Here is a 13,855-nt window from a genome sequence, read left to right as displayed (position 1 = left end):
ACAAGCCTGTGAAATTTTCCGGCAGAAAAAGCAATGAAACGTCCAAAAACAAAACAGAGGCAAATAGAGAGAGTGTGTGTTTGTTTACATGACAATATGATTTGTACCTAGACGAAAGCGGCATTACCTCAACTAAAATAAAGAAAGAGACATAGCTTCTAACCACGTAACTAAATGGTAAGTCTTTTCGAACCAAGAGTGTGGAACGTAAGATGAATCATGACGATCACCCGTGACCGACACATCTTCAAAGGGAACAGTTAGAAGTGGAAGGAGTGTCAAGCATATTGTCTCAACAAAGCAATGAGACAATGACATTTAGGCATTCCATAATTTCGCTCTAAAATCAATGGTATTAATCATGTAGGCCTACCATTGCTTGCATAGTCCATAAACTTTGCTTTACAAACTTTCAGTGAAACGTGTCATAACATAACTATGTAACTCCATTAGCAGTGACTACTAGATAAACAAAGATATATCAAAATGAACGCTTAGCACATATAACTCAGGGGATTATAACCTGATACTCTGCTCTTCACTGCTCAGATGGCAACAACACTCATCACCTACGGCTGCGTATAGAGAAACAGCCATTACTTAAATAACAGTTTTACCTTTTATTTGGCAGATCGACACACAACCCCTTTAAACACACTGTAATTGGCACGGAGGGACATGAAAGAACTCTTCATTAATACTAAACAGCATATGCATTCCACTAATGTGGCGCAAGATACCTCTAAAGCAACATAAAGCCTGTCTACAACTCCGTTATTGGGTCAAACAATACAGTACGAAATATCACAGAGATGAGCGAGACGGTATACACCTGGCTTAGAGTAAATCAATTCAGTTCTTTTTCCCACTCAAGTTGAAGTATTTATATAAATGCATAAATCCCCACCTTCAGTATAACAAAACAAACGTAGCGAAAAGGGAAGAGAAGACGAGAGCTGGCAAAAATATACTGCACAACTGCAATTTATAACCTTTTGTGTGACAAGTGAAGCAAAATGTATTAAATGTTATAGCAGTTATTTTTTTAGCATAAACAGACAAATAGAGGACATGAGACACATTCGTGAAGTCCTATTCTTTATACAGTCCCACATAATTCAGATGAAATTGTTTCTGTCATGCAACCATGTGAACATTTCATGCGTGTGTCGGCGTGGGCAAGTAAGTCGATCAGACAGGATATGTAAATGAATATTTACCAATAGGTCTTTATACTGTTAAAAAACAGAAATCAAACATGGCGATAAGGTCTTTTACGGGTCACCTTCACATTTACATGTGTATTTTCAAGTCGAAATTTCCAGTCGAAGCGCTTTGGTCTCCAACACAAATCAAAGGGATATTGTGTGTGTGTGCGTATAGGTGCGGTTACATGCGAACGTGATTTCTGCATAGGTGAAGGTGTAGTACTCCATTGAAGAAGAAAGTAAAAAAAAAAAGTAAGTATTTTGTTTCGTGCTCTTGTGGGGTTCGAACCCGCAACCTCACGTCTCTGAAACGTCGCCTTTAACCACTCGGCCATACGTCTCGACGAGAAAACATGAGGAACGTAAAGTTATGTATGTCAAAGATGATTCAGTAATCGTCTGGTCGACATTCCATTCTCATTTTCAGTTTTAAACTGCAAAATTATCAACCTGATGAGATTTGCAAAAATAAAATGCGTGATTTCTGCAGCTTATTGTCTCAGCTACAACATACTATAGATTCAGAGGAAATAAAGCAAAATCAGCTGAGATAAAGGTGCTTAAACGTTGTCAAGGCAATGCATGGTTTAAAAAAAAATCACCTCCCATTGACATAACACGTAAACTTGTCCGATTTTGCGTCTTTACCTTTAATCGCAATTTGAAGTGTGATGGTAAGTCTTCTCGAACTAAGAGTGTGGAACGTAAGCTTCTACGTGAAAGATGAATCATGACGATCACCCGTGACCGACAAATCTTCAAAGGGATCAGCTATTAGAAGTGGAAGCCCTCGTGCCAAGCATATTGTCTCACCAATTCCAAAGCAGTGATACTCTTACATTTAGGTATAACATAATTTCCCTCTGAAATCAATGGTATTATTTATGTACAATTGCTTGCCTTGTCCATAAACTTTGCTTTACAAACTTTCAGTGAAACGTGTCATAACATAATTCTGTAACTCCATTAGCAGTGATTGACTACATAAATAAAGATATATGACATTGAACGCTTAGCGCGTATAACTAAGGGGGATTTTAGCCTGACGCTCTGTTCTTCACTGCTCAGATACCAACAACACTCACCACATACGGCTACGTATAGAGAAACAGCCATGGCGAAAATAAGGTTTTCCTTTTCTTTGGCAGATAGACGCACAACCCCTTTAAACACACTATAATTGACATGGAGGGACATGAAAAAGTTCATTACTACTACTGAGCAGTGATGCCTTGTACTCATGTGGCACAAGATACCTCTATAGCAACATAAAACCTGTCTACAATTCCGTTATTGGGTCAAACAATAACAACCTGGAATTTCAAAGAGATGAGCGAGACGCCGTTATACACCTGGCCTAGAGTTAATTCATTCAGTTGCCATTCCTGCTCCAGTTGAGTTATGTAAATTATTTTCCGACCTGTCTTGTGCAGTGTAACAGGAACAAACGTAGAGAAAAGGAAAGAGAAACGAAAGGTGGCAAGCGGGGCACTGTATACCAAGGGCAATTTACAACATTACGTATGATAAATAAAGCAAATACAACCTCCAGCCTCCGACAAAAAAAAAAATGGAACTTGAGTGACTGTGTCTCGTGGGGTAGTTATATACTTGATAAGATAATACGATAAATGACATCGGAATAAAGCAGAACTGCCAAAAGAAAAACAAAGAAAGAGAGAGAAAAAAAAATAATAGCGTCCTGCGGGTCTCGAACATCTCGTCCTAAGGTAGTGCATAATGACAATGCAGCGGGCTAAGCGACTATAAAGCCACACGGCTGTCCCGAAGATTGGATGTGAAATTCATAACTTAATATCATTTACAACATGAAAAAGTTCATTACTACTACTAAACAGTGATGCCTTCCACTCATGTGGCATAAGATACCTCTATAGAAACATAAAACCTGTCTACAATTCCGTAATTGGGTCAAACAATAACAACCTGGAATTTCAAAGATATGAGCGAGGCGCCATACACCTGGACTAGAATTAATCAATTCAGCTCCCATTCCTGCCAGTTATCTAAACGTACATGTTCCTACCTATCCTGTTACAATATAACAATAACCAATGAAGAGAAAAGGAAAGAGCAAACGAAAGGTGGCAAGCGGGACACTGTAACAAGGGGCAATTTACAACATTAAGTGTGACAAAATTAATGAAGCAAACCCAATCTCCAAACTCCAATACAAAACAATTAAGGGAAATAGAGCAGCCGTGTTCACGGCTTACGTATAATTGATAAAATAATACGATAAATGACATCGAGTAAAGCTGAACAGCCGAAAAAAAAAAAAGAAAAAAAGGGAAAAGTCCTGCGGGAGTCGAACTTCTCGCCTTCCCGTATGGCGTTATGAACACCCAGCGCGCTAAGCGATTACGCCAAATGGCTGTCCTGAAGATCTTTTGCGAAACTTAAATTTTTAATTATACAATCGTGACTGTTGACGGAGATGGCGCTATTCAACTTCCCACAAGTGGCCGCGTGGATTCGACCAATATACAGTTGCAAACAACGATCGCCAATCGTTCCGTACAGATTGCATTCTCATTTTCAGTTTTTAACTACAAAATTGTCGACCTCATGAGGAGATTTTAAAATATAAAATGCATGATGACTGCAGCTTATTGTCTGAGCTACAACATACATAAGTTTCAGAGGAAATGGAGCAAAATCAGCTGAGATAAAGGTGCTTAAACGTTGTCAAGTCAATGCATGGTCTAAAAAAAATCACCTCCCATAGACAATACACGTAAATTTGTCCGATTTTGAGTCTTTACCTTTAATCACAATTTAAGGTATGATGATGTCATCAAATTTCAAAACCATGACATGGACTTGAAAGGCAAATGTTCAAAGTAAAACATATCTGAATTTGGGATAATATTGAGCTTAAACAAGAGAGATACGAGCAAATGAATGTCAGAAACAGTACCTCAAAAAAATTAATTCCACTTTTTTGATTTCAGATGATGATATGATGACGTCATAATGTATTTCGGGAAATATTGATGCTTGAAATGTTATTTCCAATTCATATGCTTTTGTAATATGCAATAAAAACATAGGGTCACCCTGCGTTTTAAAGAGCTATGGCGAAATAAACAAAGACATGTTTTTCGCTATATTTCCACATAGACGCGCACACGAAATTTCAACTTTGACGCCAGCGCATTCCTTTGTTATAAGTCAAAATTGATCGGAAATCATTGGATATTGTTACTTAATGTATCAGGAATCCAAATCTGTCAAAACAATTGCATTTTCATGTTGCTTACGCGCACTGCGCGCGAAAATGCGCGGACGGACGCCTACGCGCGGAACGCTTAAAATTGTCTGAAACATCGAGATTTCCCATTGGAAAGTTGTTTTGAGCCTTTTAAAAGTTTGATGCGCGCGTACGCGCGCGTAATGATGTCCTAGGTAATTAGCATTAACATGTAAGATAGAGCGTGACCTAAACTTAATGTCCACAGAAAATGATACAGAAATGACCTTTAGTTATGAAGTTATGATCGATCATGTAACATGGTCCGAAAATCACAAAATGGCGCCTAGATGACGTCATAGATATGTTACTGTCATGAAAACCTTATTGTGGCTAGATTTTGTCATGAGACATGTTCCCTGAAAATGTCATGTTATTCCGTAATGTCATTCTTGAGATATTGATGACACAAAATTGTCCAGAAAGAAAGAAGAATAACGAGATATGAAACTCGTCACACTAAGGACGAGTTAGGTGATACGCTTGGGGTCATCAGATGTCGGTCATCCGTGATCGACAAAGAAAAGAATGTGATATAGGCACCTTGAAATTATTCAGCGTGCATGCAAATCCGTTTCTCTAACCACTCGGCCACGGGACATCCACGGAAATGGTTAGGCAAAAAAAAATGTATAGATATTACAGGGGGAAAAAGTCAATGCCCACTCAACAAACGGGGCCGCGTGAACATGTATTGCATTGCTAGACGGAAATGCGGCCTTGTAACGACTGATGTCGCTATGCCATTTTTGGCGACTTGGGAAAAATACGTGCCGTAGACATAAAACCTATAATCGTCTGGTTTTGATACCTTGCCTTTAATCACAATTTTCAGTGTGATGACGTCATCAAAGTACGAAACAATAACCCAGTTCGGGGTTCCACTTTGAGCATGAGCAGAAAAAGGTCATCTGTACCAGCAGAGCATGGTGGTTTTTAAATTCACTGAGATAAGCATCTGTAATGTAATGATTATTCAACTGATCCCTATAAGTGGTGCTTGCCAGCACATCCACATGACAGCAAAAGCGGTGTCTGACAATATCAATAGAAAGAGATTGTTAATACATTCAATGCAAAATAATGAAATGGATGCTTTCCAAAATGTCAATGGAAGGATCATTCTGGTCACCTGGTCTATGCAAGTTCATCCTTTGTTTGAACATGACTGATGAATTCCATAAATTGTTACGTTGGGCAAGCTCATGCCTTCTGTCGCTTGAAACTAGTGGAGTGCCTAATCAACTGAGAAAGAAGAAAGGTCATTTGTACCCATGTGCCCATGAGCTAACCCCGAACTGGCTTATTGACATGGTCTTGAAAGACAATTTTTCAAAGTACAACACCTCCGTCGTCGTCATTACATACTATGATCGGTTTGACAAAGTCAGCCTGCAAAAGTTTGCAGCAGTCGAAGCAATGTGGTCTCCAACACAAAAAAGAGGGATATTGTGTGTGTTTGTGTGTGTGTGTGTGTGTATAGGTGCGTTTATATACGAACTTGACTTCTACATGGACGAATATGTAATACACCATTGAAGAAAAAAAAGTAAAATAGCAAAGTATTTTGTTTCGTGATCTTGTGGGGTTCGAACCCGCACGTATGCAACCTCACTTCTCTGAGACGTCGCCTTTAATCACTCGGCCATACGTCTCGACGAGAAAATATGACGAACGTAAACTTATGTGTGTGAAAGATGAATCAGGAATCGTTTCGTCCACATTCCATTCTCATTTTCAGTTTTAAACTGCAAAATTGTCAACCTGATGAGGAGATTTCAAAGAATAAAATGCATGATTACTGCAGCTTATTGTCTCAGCTACAACATACTTTAGTTTCAGAGGAAACGAAGCAAAATCAGCTGAGATAAAGGTGCTTAAACGTTGTCAAGTCAATGCATGGTTTAAAAGAAAAATCACCTCCCATAGACATAACACGTAAACTTGTCCGATTTTGCGTCTTTACCTCTAATCACAATTTTCAGTGTGATGACGTCATCAAAGTACAAAACAATGACATGGTCTTGAAAGACAATTGTTCAAAGTACAACACCTCCGTAGTCGTCATTACTTATACTATAATCGGTTTGATAAAGTCAGCCTGCAAAATTTTGCAGCAATCGAAGCAATGTGGTCTCCAACACAAGAAAGAGGGATATTGTGTGTGTGTGTGTATAGGTGCGTTTCTATACGAACGTGATTTCTACATGGACGAATATGTAATACACCACTGAAGAAAAAAAAAAGTAAAATGGCTAAGTATTTTGTTTCGTGATCTTGTGGGGTTCGAACCCGCATGTGTCATGGTATACCCTACTGTAAAGTCATGTAATGTCGTTGTGTTTCTACTGTCTTGTTCTCTCCTGTCTTTGTAAAAAAAAAAAAAAAAAAAAAAAAAAAAAAAAAAAAAAAAAAAAAAAGTTTAATGTATTCACAAGAATCCTTTTGAGTGGTTCACAATTTACAAGCATGCTTTTCAGTGAACCTCTCAATTCTTTCTTTTTTTTTTATCCTCCAAACATAACTTTGTATTTTGCCGGTATGCATGTATAATTTCGTATTTGTTAACCATTATCTACCATGTAAAGTCGAATACATGCCTATGTTATATCTTCTGATACATTTCGTGTTATGTTTGACGAAAAAGAAAGAAGGAATGAAATAAATGAAATGAAAATGAAAATGAATGAATGAATGTGTGCAACCTCACGTCTCTGAGACGTCGCCTTTAACCACTCGGCCATACGTCTCGACGAGAAAATATGAGGAACGTAAACTTATGTATGTGAAAGATGAATCAGGAATCGTTTCGTCCACCTTCCATTCTCATTTTCAGTTTTAAGCTGCAAAATTGTCAACCTGATGAGAAGATTTGAAAAAAAATAAAATGTATGATTACTGCAACTTATTGTCTCAGCTACAACATACTTAAGTTTCAGAGGAAATGAAGCAAAATCAAGTGAGGTAAAAGTGCTTGAGCGTTATCGTCTATGCATGGTTAAAAAAAAAAAAATCCCCCCATAGACATAACACATAATCTTCGCTGATTTTGATATCTTGCCTTTAATCACAACTTCTAGTATGATGACGTCATCAAATTAGAAAACATCGACATGGACTTGATAGACAATTGTTCAAAGTATAACATATTCAACGTATGTCGTCAGTTTGGTATTGACTGGACGATCAAACACAGGAACATGAGGCAGCGATTAGTAATCTTCGCTGATTTTGATATCTTGCCTTTAATCACAACTTCTAGTATGATGACGTCATCAAATTAGAAAACATCGACATGAACTTGATAGACAATTGAAGGGGGTCGATGCAATATAGTGCTAACCCACACAATGTTCATTTTGAGATAATCGCTGTTGAATGTTTGGAAAGTCCATACATTGTATATTGATAAAACATGAATGCATGCATTTTTTACCATCTTATTGGTTGAATTCAAATATGATATTTTCACGGAGGTTAGAGTGAAGGATAAGGATTATGAAAATGCTTAATCGTGTCATTAATTCCCAATCAATGACATCCCTACTATAGGCATATCATAATTTCTCATCTAAAATCAATGGTCTATAGGATTCATGCACCATTACTTGTATAGTGCATAAACTTTGCTTTTTAAGAGCTTTGAGTGAAACGTGTCATAGCATAATTCTGTAATTCCATCAGCAGTGATTGACATAATGAAGAAGAAATATATATCACATTGAACGCTTAGAACCTAACGGGGGGGGGGGGTATTATAGCATGATACTCGGTTTTTTACTGCCCAGCTAGATGCCAACAACATCCATCACTCACGGCTACGCATAGAGAAACAGCCATGGCGAAAATAAAACTTTGCTTTCTCATAGGCACAATGACACAGAACCCCGTCAAACACACTTTTCTTGGCAGGGATGGACATGAAAAAGTTCATTACTAATACTAAACAGCGTATGCATTCCATTCATGTGGAGCTAGATACCTCTATAGCAACATAAAGCCTGTCTTCAACTCCGTTGATAGAACAATGACAACCTGAAATTTCAAAGAGATGAGCGAGACGCTATATACACCTGGCCTAGAGTTAATTTATTCAGTTCTCATTCCTACTTCAAGTTGGGTTATGTTATTGTAATCATTCCCATCTGCAGTATAACAAAACCAAAGTGAGGGAAAAGGGGAGAAAAAAACGAGAGGTGGCAAAAGGAAAACTGCATGCACAACTGCAATCCATAGCATTGCGTGTGACAAGTGAAACAAATGTTTTAGTTGTTATAGCAGTGTTTTATGAGCATAAACAGACAAATAGACAGACAATGTCAAATTTAAAAACCATCAATTTAATGTCAGAGAAGATGGTAAACAAGATGCATTGAAACCGTAACTAAATCGAACATATTCAGATATAACATTCTTGAATTAAAAACAAGATAAAGAAAAATAATGTCCACGTCAGGATTAAAAAAAAAAACGCCGCACGAACATGCATTATATTCTTGATGCAAAGTTCCAAGGATTGTCTCATTAATTTAAAAGCAATGATTCCCTTACCACCACCAGCACCACACCACAATGACGTCTCTAAAATCAATGGTAGCACATATCATTGTATCTTGCATTGAATTAGCTCCCTTTTCCTAAACTACCAGTGAAACGTGCCATATTATATGGTGTAATTCGATCAGTAGTGATTGACTTTAAAGAAGAAAGATAATGCAACAAATTGAATGCTTACCACATTGCTTATAGGGCTATTCCAGTTTGGTACTGATCTGTTCTATTCTCCCAGATGCCAACAACACATATCACCTATGGCTAAACTAGTGAAACAGCCATGACGAAAATAAACGACAGAGAACCCTGTCAAAATCACTACACTAATTGGAAAGGTATTGCCCGAAATTCCTCATATAATATGAAGCAATATCAAGTCACTTCCTTCCCTGCCTGTCTTTAACTCCGTTTTTGTCAAACAATAACAACCTGGAATTCTAAACAGATAAGCGAGACGCCATACACCTGGACTAGAGTTAATTAATTCAGTTCCCATTCCTGTTAGTTATGTAAACGTACACGTTCCTAAATATTCTGCTACAGTATAACAAGAACAAAATCTAAATGAAGAGAAAAGGAAAGAGAAAAAGAATGGTAGCAAGCGTGGCACTGTTTCAAGGGGCAATTTACAACATTACGCGTGACAAAATTAATGAAGCAAACCCAACCTCCAAACTCCAATACAAAACAAGGGAAATAGAGTAGCTGTGTTCATGACATCACAGTGAAGCTGAACTGCTGAAAAAAAGAAAAGAAAAAAGAAATAAAAGGAAAAAGTCCTGCGGGACTCGATTAACTTCTCTCCTTCCGGTCGGGCATTATAAACACGCAGCGTGCTAAGCGATTCTGCCACACGGAAGATCCGAAGATCCTGTGCGAAACTTAAATCTATCTATGTATGCTATACACAACACAAATTTACATTGATATTCAGTTTTTTGGCGATATACGTCAAGTGACTGATAGCGCTGTTCAACTTCCCACGAGTGGCCGCGTGGATTCGATCAATATACAGTTACAAAGATAAATCGGGAATCGTTTCGACCAGATTCCATTCTCATTTTCAGTGATCGACAACGAAAATAATGTTAAGTAGCGACTTGAAGTATAATATAATATTGAGAAATATTCGTGAAGTCCAATTCTTTATGCAGTCCTACATAATTCAGATGAAATTGTTTCTGTCATGCAACCAATTGAAAATTTCGTGTGGTGTCGGCGTGTCCAAGTAAGTTGATTGGAAAGGATATGTGAATGAATATTTACCAATAGGTCTTTATATTGTAAAAAAAAAAATCAAACATGGCCATGCGGTCTTTTAAGAGCCATCTTCACTTTAACATTTGTAATTTCAAGTCCAAGTTGCCAGTCAAAGCAATGTGGTCTCCAACACAAAACAAAGGGATATTGTGTGTGTGTGTGTGCGTGTGTGTACGTTTACATGAAAACGTGATTTCTACATGGACGAAGGTGAATACTCCATAAAAGAAAAAAAGCAAAAGATGTAAGTATTTTGTTTCGTGTTCTTATGGGGTTCGAACCCGTACGTGTGCAACCTCACGTATCTTGTGACGTCGCCTTTATCCTCTCGGCCATACGTCTCGACGAGAAAATATGAGGAATGTAAACTTATGTATGTGAAAGATGAATCAGGAATCGTTTCGTCCACATTCCATTCGCATTTTCAGTTTTTAGCTGCAAAATTATCAACCTGATGAGGAGATTTGAAAAAATAAAATGCATGATTACTGCAGCTTATTGTCTGAGCTACCACATACTTAAGTTTCAGAGGAAATGGAGCAAAATCAGCTGAAATAAAGGTGGTGAAACGTTGTCAAGTCAATGCATGGTTTAAAAAAAAAATCACCTCCCTTAGACATAACACGTCAACTTGTCTGATTTTGAGTCTTTACCTTTAATCACAATTTGAAGTATGATGGTAAGTCTTCTCGAACTAAGAGTGTGGAACGGAAGCTTCTACGTGAAAGATGAATCATGACGATCACCCGTGACCGACACATCTTTAAAGGGATCAGTTATTAGAGGTGGAAGACCTCGTGCCAAGATATTGTTTCAGCAATTCCAAAGCAATGATACCCTTACATTTAGGTATACCATAATTTCCCTCTGAAATCATTGGTATTATTCATGTACAATTGCTTGCCTTGTCCATAAACTTTGCTTTATAAACTTTCAGTGAAAGGTGTTATAACATAATTCTGTAACGCCATTAGCAGTGATTGACTACATAAATAAAGATATATCAAATTGAACGCTTAGCGCGTATAAAAGGGGGATTTTAGCCTGATGTTGTGTTATTCACTGCTCAGATACCAACAACACTCATCACCTACGGTTACGTATAGAGAAATAGCCATGGCGAAAATAAGGTTTTCCTTTTCTTTGGCAGATAGACACACAACCCCTTTGAACACACTATAATTGACATGGAGGGACATGAAAAAGTTCATTACTACTACTAAACAGTGATGCCTTCTACTCATGTGGCACAAGATACCTCTATAGCAGCATAAAACCTGTCTACAATTCCGTTATTGGGTCAAACAATAGCAACCTGGAATTTCAAAGAGACGAGCGAGACGCCATACACCTGTCCTAGAGTTAATTTATTCAGTTGCCATTCCTGCTCCAGTTGAGTTATGTAAATTATTTTCCGACCTGTCTTGTGCAGTGTAACAGGAACAAACGTAGAGAAAAGGAAAGAGAAAACGAAAGGTGGCAAGCGGGGCACTGTATATCAAGGGCAATTTACAACATTACGTATGATAAATGAAGCAAATCCAACCTCCAGCCTCCGACAAAAAAAAAAGGGGAACTTGAGTGACTGTGTGTCGTGGGGTAATGACATCGGAATGAGGCTGAACTGCCAAAAGAAAAACAATGAAAGAGAGACAGAGAAAAAAAAAATAATAGCGTCCTGCGGGTCCCGAACATCTCGTCCTAAGGTAGTGCATAATGACCATGCAGCGCGCTAAGCGACTATAAAGCCACACGGCTGTCCCGAAGATTGGATGTGAAATTCATATCTTTATATCATTTACAACATGAAAAAGTTCATTACTACTACTAAACAGTGATGCCTTCCATTCATGTGGCACAAGATACCTCTATAGCAACATAAAACCTGTCTACAACTCCGTTATTGGGTCAAACAATAACAACCTGGAATTTCAAAGAGATGAGCGAGACGCCATACACCTGGACTAGAGTTAATCAATTCAGCTCCCATTCCTGCCAGTTATCTAAACGTACATGTTCCTACCTATCCTGTTACAATATTACAAGAACCAATGAAGAGAAAAGGAAAGAGCAAACGAAAGGTGGCAAGCGGGACACTGTAACAAGGGGCAATTTACAACATTAAGTGTGACAAAATGAATGAAGCAAACCCAATCTCCAAACTCCAATACAAAACGAGGGAAATAGAGCAGCCGTGTTCACGGGTTACGTATACTTGGTAAAATAATACGATAAATGACATCGGAGTAAAGCTGAATTGCCGGGAAAAAAAAGAAAGAAAGAGAAAACTTCCGCGGGAGTCGAACTTCTCGCCTTCCGGTATGGCGTTATGAACACCCAGCGCGCTAAGCGATTACGCCATATGGCTGTCCTGGAGATTCTATGCGAAACTTAAATGTATGATAATACTGTCGTGACAGTGCTGACTGAGATGGCGCTATTCAACTTCCCACAAGTGGCCGCGTGGATTCGACCAATATACAGTTGCAAAGAACAATCGGGAATCATTCCGTACAGATTGCATTCTCATTTTCAGTTTTTAACTACAAAATTGTCGACCTGATGAGGAGATTTGAAAATATAAAATGCATGATGACTGCAGCTTTTTGTCTCAGCTACAACATATTTATGTTTCAGAGGAAATGGAGCAAAATCAGATGAGGTAAAGGTGCTTAAACGTTGTCAAGTCAATGCATGGTTTGAAAAAAAAATCACCTCCCATAGACATAACACGTACACTTGTCTGATTTTGAGTCTTTACCTTTAATCACAATTTCTAGTATGATGACGTCATCATATATCAAAACCATCACATGGACTTGAGAGGCAAATGTTCAAAGTACAACATATCTGAATTTGGGATAATATTGAGCTTAAACAACAGAGATACGAGCAAATGAATGTCAGAAACAGTACCTCAAAAAAATCAATTCCACTTTTTTTATATAAAATGACGATTTGATGACGTCATCGCGTTTCTCTGGCAATATTGATACTTGGAATGTTATTTACAATTCATATGCTTTTGTAATATGCAATAGAAATATAGGGTCAACGGACGATTTAAAGAGCTATGACGAAATAAACAGACATGTTTTTTCACTATATTTGCAGAAAGACGCGCGTGCGGAATTTCAACTTTGACGCCTGTGCATTCCTTTGTTATGGGTCGAAATCGATCGGAAATCAATGGATACTGTTACTCAAAGTATCAGGAATCCAAATCAGTCAAAAAAATTGCATTTCCATGTTTCTTAAGCGCTCTGCGCGCGAAATTGCGCGGACGGACGCGCACGCGAGAAAATGTTTGAAACGCTTATAATTGTCTGAAACTTCGAGATTTCCCATTGGGAAGTCGTTTTGAGCCTTTTAAAATTTTGACGCGCGCTTACGCGCGCCTAATGATGACCTGGGTAACTAGCGTTAGAAAGTAAGATAGAGCGTGACCTGAACTTTATGTCCAGCGAAAATGATACAGAAATGACATCTAGTTATGAAGTTATGATTGATCATGTGACAAGGTCCGAAAATCACAAAATGGCGCCTAGATGACGTCATA

Source organism: Diadema setosum, chromosome 6, assembly GCF_964275005.1.
Source record: "Diadema setosum chromosome 6, eeDiaSeto1, whole genome shotgun sequence".
NCBI classification, from domain to species: Eukaryota; Metazoa; Echinodermata; class Echinoidea; order Diadematoida; family Diadematidae; genus Diadema; species Diadema setosum.
The sequence above is the reverse complement of the archived record's forward strand: the minus strand, read 5'-3'. Positions refer to the sequence as shown.